We start from the raw sequence: 14,672 nt of genomic DNA on the forward strand, positions 1-14,672 counted from the left end.
GGGAGGATCGAACCTTCGGAGGGAGGGGCCGCGTAATCCGTGACATGGCGCCTCACGGTTGGTAATCCATTCCGGAAATCTAGAATCTCGTCCATTTTTGTCGTTATTAATATTGGCAAGAGATCGGTCCTATGGATTCCAAGATTTTCGAGAATTTTTAGATTTCAATCATCTAAAGTCTTGCCGGCCGAAGTGGCCGAGCGGTTCTAGGCGCTACAGCGTGGAACCGCGTGACCACTATGGTCGCAGGTTCGAATCCTGCCTCGGGCATGGATGTGTGTGTTCAAAATGGTTGAAATGGCTCTGAGCACTATGGGACTTAACATCTGTGGTCATCAGCCCCCTAGAACTTAGAACTACTTAAACCTAACTAACCTAAGAACATCACACACACCCATGCCCGAGGCAGGATTCGAACCTGCGACCGTAGCGGTCACGCAATTCCAGACTGAAGCGCCTAGAACCGCACGGCCACACCGGCCGTCATGTGTGTAATGTCCTTAGGTTAGTTAGGTTTAAGTAGTTCTAAGTTCTAGGGGACTGATGACCTCAGAAGTTAAGTCGCATAGTGATCAGAGCCATTTGAACCATTTTTTCACTTAAAGTCAGGCAGGAGACAGGTGACCATTTTTATAAAAATCAGTAGTTCTCCATTCAGGTGGACTGGGTCTCAATCGTAGAAGTCAAGCATAAGCAAAGAATGACTTTATTGCTCATAAGACACGTTTCGGAATTCATCGATGAGCAGATAACCAGGAACGATTACTGCACGTGGATATGGCGTGTCAAGTTGTATGTGAAACAAACATTCGCACACTAGTGCTCGTGTAGATAGCAGATACATTAGTGTTTGTTTTCAAGGAGAAGAATTCCGTTTCGTTTAGTTTAATCCTGTTCGTTTGGTTTTATACAATCTTATGTCAAAGCTATGTTAATGTGAAAGACACACAACTGACAGCAACAGGACATACTTCTTTACGTTGACGAAGCGTAAGGCATAAATAAATTGATCCTCAAAGGGATTCAGCAATCATCGAATAGTTCTTTTTCTTTTCAATGAAACAGTGTAAACTCACAATTTCAGTAGAATAAAATGAGATACCTCATATTAATTTGAGCATATCTTATTTCCGTCGCGAATGTGAGACGAAATTCGACGATTACAGACTGGCATCAGAATTCGCTGGTGGACATGCAATACTGCTGCGGGTACAGCGCTCACGGTAAACCCTCCGGCCGACGAACGACTGGCTACATCCGCTTAATTGTTCAACACACTACGAAAACCGATTCGCTTAATTAATGCAGCCAAGCCTGGTGAGTCGGGCTCGAGTTTACGGCTGGACATTTGCTCAGTTTAACGCGATTGCCGCTCATTACTTGGCGACCGGGGACGTAACGGGAGCGGACGCGCCGCGGCACTGCCGCTCCGGGCCCGTCTGCGCGTCGCTAGGTAACGGGAGCGCGGGCCCCGCGGCGGATATCCCTGATGTGTTTGGCTTTCTGTTTCATTAAACTCCGGCGCAGGAATTTTGTGTGAGTTGGGCTTACGTCGACAGAGATTACGTCCAAGAGCAGGCCAAGTTCCGCGGCATTATAAGGCTCCGTGCTAGGCGGGCGGCCCGCCGTATTACCGGCGCGAGTTGACAGAAACGGGAGCGGATATTTGAATTCGTATTTCCGCCGCACGAGTTCCGTCGTAAACTTTTCTCAGTTTCATGCGAAATTCTGCCATACAATTTCAACTTCCCCGGAGGCTAATCCTTCAACCAAACCGGTATTTGTGTAGCTTACTCTCCTCTTGGAAATCATCGTACGTAAAAAGCAACATATTGTTAAGGAACTTATCTCCGATCTCAAAAACAAATCAAATTATAAGTATCTTTAATTACAGACCATTGATGACGCCTTACCTCAATAAAGCGAAACGCATCTGGTAGGGAAAAAAACACGGATTTTCTTGTGGTACACCTAGTTGGGAAAATTTGTAGATCCTGTGTACTGCGAGAAACTGTGCAACAGTTCTGCAGCATGCATACATATCTAATGTAGAGATCATGAAGTCAAGATAAGAAACATTCTTTCCTCGTTCTATACACTTATTAACTCTAGAGTAGATCGCTTACGTTAGTGAGTACATCATGCAGAGCACAATGGCTTGCAGAGCATGTACTGACACGTAATGTTTGTGGAAATAGAAAGAAGAAAACAAAATGTGTGTAAAATCTTATGGGACTTAACTGCTGAGGTCGTCAGTCCCTACGCTTACATACTACTTAACCTAAATTATCCTAAGGACAAACACATACACCCATGCCCGAGGGAGGACTCGAACCTCCGCCGGAATCAGCCGCACAGTGCATGACTGCAGCGCCTCAGACCGCTCGGCTCGTCCCACGCGGCTAGAATAAAGAAAGATAGTGCGCTGATGAGAGGTGGAACACTGCATGTCCTTAGGAATTGTCGTCAGTTAACGCGAATAGTAATCAGGGAAGAAATTTACTCGGATAAACTCTATGTGCTAACAGTGAGAATGCTTTTAGTTAGCCTTTGAGGAAGCTAATTTGCTCTCTAATGAAACGCAAGCTACGATACTAGTAGGTATTCGTGCGTTAATAATGGAATTAGAATACAGCTAGTATGCATTCTTCAGTGCCATTGTTTGAAAACTACCTGACTAACTATTGCCACAGACAAATAGGATCGGGGGCACCATAGCCGAAATTAGTTAAACAGGATATATTAGCAACAATATGAGGCACTAATGTATGAAATTTTTCGGAGGGCAGATAATAGCTTAAATGCAACAAAACACACTATCCCTTTAAATAACTTCCGGGAATTCAGCCAAGTAACTCTTTCAGCGACCACGGATATTTCGGCGGGAGAACACCCCGCCATTTTCAAGGCAAACTGCAACGGACAGACGACGTACATGCAGATTTAAAACCTCGGTTCACGGACTGAAGCAGTAAAGATGACACACACACTGAACGCTGGTGCCACCAAAGACGACCAAAGTCAGAGATATTGGTAGTGAGACTACGAACTCTGTCCTTCTGTTTTTTGACAAGGGAGAGAGCCGGATTCCAAACAGAGTCTAAACGAAACCCTCCATCCCAGTTAACGAGGTTGATCGCTAATCTAATCTCAACTGCCTCCTTAATAACAACGGCCCAGTAGCTGGACGTGCATGCCAATATCTCGATGTTATTACATAACATGGGGTGACCAGTATCCAAGCAATGTTCGGCAATAACAGATCTACTTGGCTGCTGTAATCGTGTGTGCCGTTTATGCTCAATACATTGGTCGTCCACGGCCCTGATAGTTTGACCAATATATGCCACGCCGCAGCTACAGGGAATGCGATATACACCCGCCTTACGCTGACCGAGATCATCCTTAACAGAACTCAAAAGCCATCTCTTTTTAGGTGGAGGTCGGAAAACACATTTCACATCGTATTTCCGTAAAATACGATCGATCTTGTTGGAAGTGCTTCCCACGTAAGGCAGAAAGGCTGTATACTTAGGTGTACATCGATCACCCGATGTACAGTTGGTAGATAGCGCAACGCATGTTCAATCTGTCTATCACCATAACCATTTTTATGAAACGTAACTTTGTAACCTCCCCCTCACTTATCGACCTTAATGACAGTGAAAAATGAAACCGCGTGTACCTAATGGGAATTTTGGAAAAGCAATCGTCACCAAAGTTAACCCGTCGGTAAAGAGGGAGGAAAGGGTTACATCTTAATGAAAGGAAAAATGCAAGTGAAACTGGTGGAAATTAATTTTGAAATAGGGATAAAGTTAATAAAGAAAGTAAATGTGCGGCCGTTACGTTAACAATCAACTAGCGGTAATTAGATATTTGAGATTTGGGGGAAATTACGGTCGCCAGTCCTATGGATAATTACTATAATAACTGAAAAAGAAAGGTTATTACACATATAATTAGCACTAGAAGCGTGGCAACTGAAGGTTGACACGTGTAGTGTGAAAACTGAAAGCTTGTCAGAAGTAATAAATTTCGCTACACTTAATTTAGCAAAAGAATTAATGAAACCGGAAAATCGAAAGTTAATTTAGTGACTGAAGTTAACAGTGAGCTTTCTTTCTGAAGCACATCGAAATACAGTTAGTCTTGGACTACCTCAACAATCATTTCTAAAGCTACTTGAATCTACGCAATTTAGAAAGAAGAGATTTAACTTTGAACTTGAATTAAACGATTCTGAACAATTAACAATAGTAAAATTTAGTACGTACCAAGCTGAGCTGCAGTCACAGGTAAGCTAAAATACGGTAACAAAACTCGCACTCTTAATTTGTGCTTGTGTAATCTAACTATTGTAGCCAGCTATGGATACTTAAAGTGAACTTTGAAATTAAAGCAGTGAAATGGAAATTATGCTGGCGTTTGAATTTCAACGACACTCGGGTTCATTTCGGAAAAGGAAGGGACCCTGCTTGGCAATGCAATTGGGACAATGAGCAACAAAGGTTCACGCTAAGTTGCTGTAATTTTGCGAGGCAAATGGAACAATTAGAAAAGCTGAGGTCTGCCATACAGTTCTGAAACTTTACGTGCTTTTAGTCTTCCTTTTTGGTTGATTGAAGGTTTGAAGCCGTCGATCGAGGAGGTGGCGACAGTCACTCATTGTCGGCCGTCGCTGTTGCAGAAGCTGGATGTTGGCGCGCCTTCTTCTCGACACGGTCACCAGGCGAAACGGGCTCTTGATGTCCGCCAGCTAATGCTTCCCGTCCGCGACACCATGTCAGAAACTATCATCGCGAGTCGAGCGCAATTACATGCTGCCAAACCCCGAAAGCGCATAAACTCGCGGGAGCGTCACACAACACACCTGCTCCACTCGCTACTCCAGCCAGACCCCTACAGCCCTGCCCGCGCTCCACGCGGCAGAGTTAACACTACCAAAGATCCTACACACTTTGAGTCTTCACACGACCTATCGATGTAATCGTTCAATAGCAGTTTTCCCTAGGCAAGACCCAGCGTAAAAATACAAATAATATTTACGAAACAAACCAATTATACATCAACATAAATGCATAAGTATATATATATACAAATAGTAAAACAATTACAATATGTAAAGACACAGGAATGTCATATATTCAGGTAACAAAAATAAGGAAAACAAATTATAGTACAATAGATGGACATAGGAGGATATGCATTTCCGGCTTTACACGTGCCCCACAGTGTCTGAGGATGTTCGTGTAACGTAAACAGACTCAGAAAATGTCCAAAAAAAAAAAAAAAAAAAGAAACAGCGGAAATGCATATGCTCAAAACATCAACAAAATTTAGCATTCGCCTAATTAACCATAAACCAATTTTAAGACGATAATAATTGAGTGGTGACACTCGTAACTGCCCGCATCTCGTGGTCGTGCGGTAGCGTTCTCGCTTCCCACGCCCGGGTTCCCGGGTTCGATTCCCGGCGGGGTCAGGGATTTTCTCTGCCTCGTGATGGCTGGGTGTTGTGTGCTGTCCTTAGGTTAGTTAGGTTTAAGTAGTTCTAAGTTCTAGGGGACTTATGACCACAGCAGTTGAGCCCCATAGTGCTCAGAGCCATTTTGAACACTCGTAACCTTATTCCACTCTGTCATCTTGATCAAAATAAAACAGGTTGACAACATATTAAAATTCATAGAAAACATAGAAAATTGTTTAGCTATTCTGAAAATCTAAATTCCTAGCAGTATTAAGAAATGGAATACTATTTACAAAATTAATCAGATTACATGGTCATAGAAAACAGGTACATCAAAATACGCAAATTAATAATTAATTACATAGAATACGTATTTTATATAAATTTTTCATATTTAATATTCTCGTCTTGAGTGTGCACTTAACGCTAAACAAGAAAATAATATACATCAGATAAAAAAAACACAAATATTGACAACAGAATTCTTTCATATCAGCTGTCCGGGAAGAAAAACAACTCCGCCTTCCGTACTCGCAAGTACAAAGAATGCCGACAGCGGCACAAGAGCCGACAGCGGCACAAGAGCCGACAGCCGTTCCGCCCCGCCAGTATTGTATCGCCCGCCTGTGCGGCACGCTTGATCTCTCTCGCCCTTGTAACGGCATTTCCAGAACGTCCGTTTCACTGAATCCTTTCGGTAAAACTCACTCCCGAGTAATCTCAAGGAGTCCATAAACACTATCACAGTGGATAACTCAACACTGTCCATCATCACACGCATGTACTAGCCTGAAACCTAAAACAGCGGCTAAGTACATCGGCAATGACTAGTAAATCACATATTTATGAAATCTTACAGCTATTTACAACATCATATTTACATTCCTTAATCTACTGTGACTCAGCTGAAAACTTAAACTAGCAGCTTGGATTTTTCAGTTGATTAGATCATGATTAAATTGATTAAAATTAAATTGATTAATCAAAATTAATTACTTATAAATTACAACTTCTTTAATGACCTTGGTCAGTCAAAAGCATGGCAATCTAGCAAATCGTTAAATCTTACACTCTATTTTACATACTGTATAAATTACCCATTGTGTGGTATTAATCGATCCTAGGTTGGTACAATTTCAAGTCTACAATGTTCCGTATACCTAATAGTTTTCCAGAGCTTGGATACTCTAAGCAATAAGCATTTGTGTGAGGTATACCAATGACTTTATATGGTCCATTATAAACAAACTTGAATTTAGAGATTTCATGGTCTAACTCGCTCGATTTCTCATGAGCTTTTACAAGTACTAAGTCTCCGATTGCAAACTTAGCAAAACGCACTTTAGCGTCATGACGACGCATGCGAGCATCGGCTTTTAGCTTCATTACTTATCGCAAACGATCTTTTTTCACACAAATACTAATGTCAATCCGTGGAGGGAATTTGATTATCTCTTCCACTAAACTTTTACTTCTGTCACGCAACAGGATTTCCTCTGGAGAAAATCCCGTAGATTCATGTCTCAAGGTGTTCATAATTCTCTCAAATACTGCTACATATTTGCCCCATGCCCTATGGTTGTGATGGCAATAGGTACGGCAAAGTCGGCCTCGTCTTTGTTCGTGTGTTACGTTTGACACACCGTCTACAATACTTTCCAATTCACTTTCTACATTATTGTCAAAGCCGAGATTCTTCATATTACAGTAGTTCAGATTCATACCTACGTCAATACCATCCGGCCAGTTAACAATTTGTATAGGCTGGTATTGCCTATGCACACCGTCTCCTGCCTCGTCAAAACTAACTACTATTGTCTTATCTTGGGACGTACATGTCAAAGTTTTGCTTTCGCAATTAATCACTGCGCGGTACTTTAATAGCCAATCTAACCCGATAATTACTTCCGGAGTTAAGTCTGGCACGACGACAAACTCTTGTTCAAATCGTGCCCCACATATCTCGAAGTTGACAAAAACCTGTTTTGTGACCGGTTTACTGGCCTTCCCAGTAGCACCGATAATTTTCACTCCTGTTACTGGCATAACTACGATGCCAGGTCTGTCTTTCAGTAGCTCAAATATTTTCCCAGATACAGCACTCAATTCTGCACCGGTGTCAATCAACACGTTTAGTTGTAGTTCGTGCATATTAACAGACACTACTATCTGTCTACACTTGTCCTCGACTGTTTCTTTATTTTCCCACAGTAAATCCTCGTCTTTATCCAGGTCATTCCAGAAAAAACCATCCGGCTTTGATCCTAAATCCGGTTTATCTGGCGGCTTTTTCAGCCTCTGTTCGCATACAGTTTTAATCTCAACACGTCTGTCCTGAGGCTTAGTCTGTAGCTTCGCCTCCAATACCGAAACCTTTTCCTGTAACTCGTCAACTAGTGAGTGTTGCTTTGCTATCAATTCACTAATTGTCACCTTCGTTGATTCCTCTTCTGTCAGATTGATCTCCTCTGCCAATCTACCTGGAGAAATATGCCCAGAAGTATCTGCAATTAATTCCTCTAGATCTGCGCAACCCACACTGTTATCGTCTGACAGTATAATGTCAGCTCTAACCTCATACACGCTGTAATCTATGTGCTTTTCTACCAATCGTGTCCGGCTATCACTAAAATTTTCGTAATCTTTTTCCTTAATACTCTCCCAATGTTTAAACTGGAGGTTTGCGTCGGATGGATCGGCCACTTCTACCACTATAGCTTTCGGTAAATTTTTCCGGTTAGGGCCAGAACTTTCCGTTACTACTTCAACATCTAACTCCTGCGGGACGAAACACGGCGAATCTTGCTCGTGCTCCCCATTAACATCAACTATTTCTGGTAAAGTCTGCCGGTTAGGGCCAGAACTTTCTATCAGTTCACAAACACTATCTTCCTGCGGGACGAGACGCGGAAAATCCTGCACGCGCTCCCCATAAACACTTCTCCCATACAGGCCCCTATAATCTCTTAGTTCGTCGTATAAGCGACCGAACTGCCTTAACCAGACCTCATCCCTCTCTGCATCCCCTCGCTCGATGACGGACGTTTTATCCGACATCTGATCTTCTCTCAACACTTGCGAATCATTCTTAAACTCAATCTCCAGCTCCGCTGTGGGTATTACAGCTGCCACTTTATAATCGATTTCCGGAACACTACTTAAATTGTTCTCACTGACAGTGAATGTACTTCCTACTGCCGTGTATACAGCTGATCTACTACTTGTGGGAGCACTCCTTTCTCCTAACATTGGCACACTCTCCCGCCGTTGATTATTCCACACGGAATTTTCATATCGACGACACCTGGGTTTTCTCCTGCTATTGGGCCGCCAAAATTTCTCCACGCCCGGTCGGCCCCTCACCGGCGTGGCTAATGGTTTCCCTGTCTCGTCCCAGCAGATACGGTCCCCGGATGCTGCTGAGGCGGCTGATCACACCCTCTGGCGTTATTACTATTCTGTGAAGCCCGTATCACGTTAGTATGATACTGGTTTCCGTCATTCCTGTTATTATTTGCATTGTAGCGATTGTTATTACGATCCGAACAATTATTGTTATTGCTGCCATGGTTGGGGCATGCATTATTCCCACGGTTATCGTTGTTGTGGTTGCTGTGGTACCCATTGTTGTTACCACGGCCTCTACCACTGTCGTGATTATTGCGCCAATTGTCCTCGTCCTCCACTCTTTCCAGGAAATCATTTATTGTTCTGTAATTGCTTCCTACGTAGCGTTTTGTATCATCTGGAAGCTTTTTGTAGAGTTCCCAGACTATTTCGGATTCTGTGCGGCGATCACGCAAGTATTCCAACTTGCGGATCCAGCCCTCACAAAACTCCTTCATCTAACCGCGCGAATTCGCATCGAAAGGCCTCGATACGACAAATTTGCGCCAGACACTTTGCTGTTTTTGCTGTGACCAGTATTCAGCCAGAAAAAAATTTTTAAATTCGTCAAAAGTCAGGTCCGTAATGTCGAGGTTTAAGCCCCAACGCTTGGCATCGCCAGCCAACACACCAATAATCGCATTAATTTTTCTCTCATTAGTCCATGATCTGGGTAAAACTCTTTCACAATTTTTAATGAAATCCGTCGCGTGTATACCGCCTTTTTTCAAGGGGTCGAACCGCTCCTCTTTCGTCAACAATTCCGAACTATGTGCATAGATTGACACATAGCTCTGTTTTTCGTCAAGTTTCTTTTCTAATTCCGACACTCTCGTAATTACTTGGCAAGTGGTTGTCGCAAGCGTTTCTACTTCCCTTTTTTTCTCTTCGTAGGTATTAGCCTGCTTCGTCACTTTGGTATCTACTTCGGATACTAAAGCCTTTAAAGTTTCCACCTTCTTTTGATCCTCTTTTTTCACTAATTGAATTTGTTCCGTCACCTTATTCTCGATGATCGGAGCAACTGATTCTCCTACACTTATCTCGATTCTGCTAATTTCGGAATAAAATCGAGTATTTATGCTCGCAATTTCCGCCTGAACGCCTATCATTTCCTGTTTAAGATTGCCGATTTCGCTATTAATCACAACAATATCTTCTTTGATTTTATCAACTTTTGTGTTAACAACTCCAACATTTTTGTTAACAACATTAATAGCTTTGTTGTGACTGTCTACCTTTCGTTCAATTTTTTCAGACTGAGCTTCTTGCTTGGCCGATTGACTCTTGATTTCGTTAATCTAAACATTCAATAAATCAGTTAAATTCCCGGAAACTACCGGTTTTACTTCAGTAGCGGCTTCCTCTTTATTTGTCCCCCCGTATTCGTCATCAAGGGATTCGCATTTGATTTTCACTTCCGACTCCGAAACATTTTCTAAAGTGTGGAATTCCATTTCTGCTCTTTGTTGCGTTTCGGCGGTCGCGTCTTTCATGCTAGCCGCCTGTCCCTGAACAATGGGTACCGCGGGGCGCGTTCCCCACTGTTCGACCGATTGTTCCTTATCCAAGCCTACCAAATTTTGGTAACTGTTGCCTTCACTCATTTTAATAATTTTCAATATAAATGCCAAATCTCAATCTAATTAGCATTCCTCACACTAATATTCTCGCTGACGTATCGACCATTTCGTAACGAGTACTTTGTTACGAGATTTGTACAATGCAAAATTCGTGTCCAGAACAACCTCAAATTTGAAGATTGTCCTGTCACCAGGTCGCCACGTGTAACCTCCCCCTCACTTATCGACCTTAATGACAGTGAAAAATGAAACCGCGTGTACCTAATGGGAATTTTGGAAAAGCAATCGTCACCGAAGTTAACCTGTCGGTAAAGAGGGAGGAAAGGGTTACATCTTAATGAAAGGAAAAATGCAAGTGAAACTGGTGGAAATTAATTTTGAAATAGGGATAAAGTTAATAAAGAAAGTAAATGTGCGGCCGTTACGTTAACAATCAACTAGCGGTAATTAGATATTTGAGATTTGGGGGAAATTACGGTCGCCAGTCCTATGGATAATTACTATAATAACTGAAAAAGAAAGGTTATTACATATATAATTAGCACTAGAAGCGTGGCAACTGAAGGTTGACACGTGTAGTGTGAAAACTGAAAGCTTGTCAGAAGTAATAAATTTCGCTACACTTAATTTAGCAAAAGAATTAATGAAACCGGAAAATCGAAAGTTAATTTAGTGACTGAAGTTAAAAGTGAGCTTTCTTTCTGAAGCACATCGAAATACAGTTAGTCTTGGACTACCTCAACAATCATTTCTAAAGCTACTTGAATCTACGCAATTTAGAAAGAAGAGATTTAACTTTGAACTTGAATTAAACGATTCTGAACAATTAACAATAGTAAAATTTAGTACGTACCAAGCTGAGCTGCAGTCACAGGTAAGCTAAAATACGGTAACAAAACTCGCACTCTTAATTTGTGCTTGTGTAATCTAACTATTGTAGCCAGCTATGGATACTTAAAGTGAACTTTGAAATTAAAGCAGTGAAATGGAAATTATGCTGGCGTTTGAATTTCAACGACACTCGGGTTCATTTCGGAAAAGGAAGGGACCCTGCTTGGCAATGCAATTGGGACAATGAGCAACAAAGGTTCACGCTAAGTTGCTGTAATTTTGCGAGGCAAATGGAACAATTAGAAAAGCTGAGGTCTGCCATACAGTTCTGAAACTTTACGTGCTTTTAGTCTTCCTTGTTGGTTGATTGAAGGTTTGAAGCCGTCGATCGAGGAGGTGGCGACAGTCACTCAATGTCGGCCGTCGCTGTTGCAGAAGCTGGATGTTGGCGCGCCTTCTTCTCGACACGGTCACCAGGCGAAACGGGCTCTTGATGTGCGCCAGCTAATGCATCCCGTCCGCGACACCATGTCAGAAACTATCATCGCGAGTCGAGCGCAATTACATGCTGCCAAACCCCGAAAGCGCATAAACTCGCGGGAGCGTCACACAACACACCTGCTCCACTCGCTACTCCAGCCAGACCCCTACAGCCCTGCCCGCACTCCACGCGGCAGAGTTAACACTACCAAAGATCCTACACACTTTGAGTCTTTACACGACCTATCGATGTAATCGTTCGATAGCAGTTTTCCCTAGATAAGACCGAGCGTAAAAATACAAATAATATTTACGAAACAAACCAATTATACATCAACATAAATGCATAAGTATATATATATACAAATAGTAAAACAATTACAATACGTAAAGACACAGAAATGTCATATATTCAGGTAACAAAAATAAGGAAAACAAATTATAGTACAATAGATGGACATAGGAGGATATGCATTTCCGGCGTTACAACTTCAAGATGGGACAGCTCAGCTGGCAAAGTGTCAGCGTCGGAATCGACATGTGCCCTGTGCACCAAGGTACGAAGTACCCCTTCACGCTGAGCCCGATACTGACAACTATTAGCCTGTAAGTACAAGTCGGTGTGAGTACGTTTCCTGTAGACTGTATGTCCCAATGTTCCATCATCCTTCCTCTAAACCAACACGTCATGGACGGGAAGGCAACCATCCTCTTCCACCTCCATCGCTAAACGAACGTTCGGGTGAATCGAGTTCAGATGTTCTACCATGAGGCCAATCAACAAAGGTATCGTCAACATATCTAAAGAAACAGGCGGGTTTCAAAGGCGCCGACTCTAATGCACGTTCCTCGAATCCTTCCACAAATACATTTGCGATCACAGGAGACAACGGACTACTCATCGCAACTCCATTTGTCTGTTCGTAATACTGGTCATTGAATAAAAAGCAAGTGGATGTCAACACAATCCGAAAGAGATTAGTTAATTCAGCAACAAACCGGCCATCAATTAACCGTAATGAATCAGACAGAACCGGACACTCACGAATAAAATGTCCCAACTGCCGACAACGAAAACAAACTTTATATCGTTGTCGCGGGACACTATCGAATTTATGTTGCACCGAACAACCACAAGCTCCCAAACAACCAAAAGATGATTGAACCCGATGATTGATGACCACAATAACTAAGCCTCTCAATGCTGGAAACCAAAGCTCTTATTTGATCAAAATTGGAGGATTTGCTTGGAAAGGTGATGTGAGATCGATACTCGCGCCTCATCCCTTCCTGCACGTTGTCGACAATTTGATCCTCTGGAACTTGCAATTCCAAAGCCAAAACTAGTATTCGGATCCACTCAGTATATTAATTCAAAGGCTCATTACTTGATTGCACCCGACAATAATGATTACACTGCAACTCGTTGTTCGAGCGGGAGGACAGTTTGAAACTGATCATCCACTGACGTAACTCAATAAAATTCCTATAGGGTGTAATAGTCTACTGAAATTACTCATAGCTAAACGCTGAGATGAAGTAAGCTCCTCACCAAGATTATCAAATCAGCTCGGTGTCAGAAACCTGATCGCCACTCGAATACGCTACATTCTCCAAAGCACGCTGATTTACAACACGTTGCAATATATCAACCTCAGCCTGCAATTGTTGAGTAACGTCCACTTTATCGGTACCACGCGGAACATGGCCAAGATTGCTAAACCGATTTTCCCAATGTAAAAGTTGTTCCTGAAGACGAGCAAGTTATTTACGAGTGGGAGGAGCGGCCTGAAGAAAATCAATGCTCTGCCCTAAACTGGCCAACGCAATGGTATAAAGTGGCAACGGGTCACCTACTCCAACAACAGTTTCCGCGGTGACGACGAGGGGCTTATCCAACGCCGCCTTTACACACGCAGTGACATCGGCAACTCTTCGCTCGCCAACCTGATAGCGAATCTTAGCTTCGTAGGCGAACTGCTCTTCATTTAACAAGGTGAGACCAGGGCAACGCCGCGCTTTGTGTAGGTGCATGGTGAAAGAAACCACGGATATGTTAATATTAAAACTTCATTTTAAAAAAATGAAACAGCAATAACGACAGAATCAAAGACGAACTATAAGCGTCGGCAAAGACATTAGTTACGAAAGCGCAGTAAAACGTAGACAAATGACCATAAAACGTCATACACTTTTTTGTACATGATTTCGTTTCACTCTCTCGTATGTAGAAGTTTCGTTAAGCTGTACTGCTGGGAGTATGACGGGTTACGAGTGTTTTGTATCATATGAGTTTCTGAATAAGAAAAGACTTAATAGCAGTATTAAGTATTTTTATTAAAATGAAATACAACCAAGTTAAGAAGAATTCTTTCTTATTTTATATCATCTTGAGAGGCAATGGTGTTCCCTGGAGTCGGCTGCCTCCATCTACAATTGAAATGGAGGAAAAGAAGTCCACGGTCATAGTTTCGTAAAATTAACGGAAGGAGAAGCTTTCAGAAGACGAGAAATATAATTATAATATATAAGTAGTGATGGACACATCGGAAGAAACGACGCAAGGTAAAGTGAATGAACAATAGCACAATTTCGTACACGCACAATATTTCATAATAATTCAATTGTACCAATATTCCCTTTTCGTTGCAATCGAAACGACAATCACCATTCCTGCCTTTAATTTTCCTTTAATTATTTATTTCATAATTATAATACAGCCTCCATAGTGAACTGTGACCTGAAAATGGCAACTGTACAAGTAACAGTAATTTACCTTAAATATTATGGGCTATCACTAAGTAAATAATCAGGGTGATAGATGCTTAAACGTTTTCCCCTCTGCAATAAAACCACGCTTTGAATAACCAGTTGACATGGCCAGTCAAAACGTAACAACAGTTTTAGAAATAAGGCCAAGG

This window comes from Schistocerca serialis, chromosome 5 (assembly GCF_023864345.2).
Source record: "Schistocerca serialis cubense isolate TAMUIC-IGC-003099 chromosome 5, iqSchSeri2.2, whole genome shotgun sequence".
Classification (NCBI taxonomy): Eukaryota; Metazoa; Arthropoda; class Insecta; order Orthoptera; family Acrididae; genus Schistocerca; species Schistocerca serialis.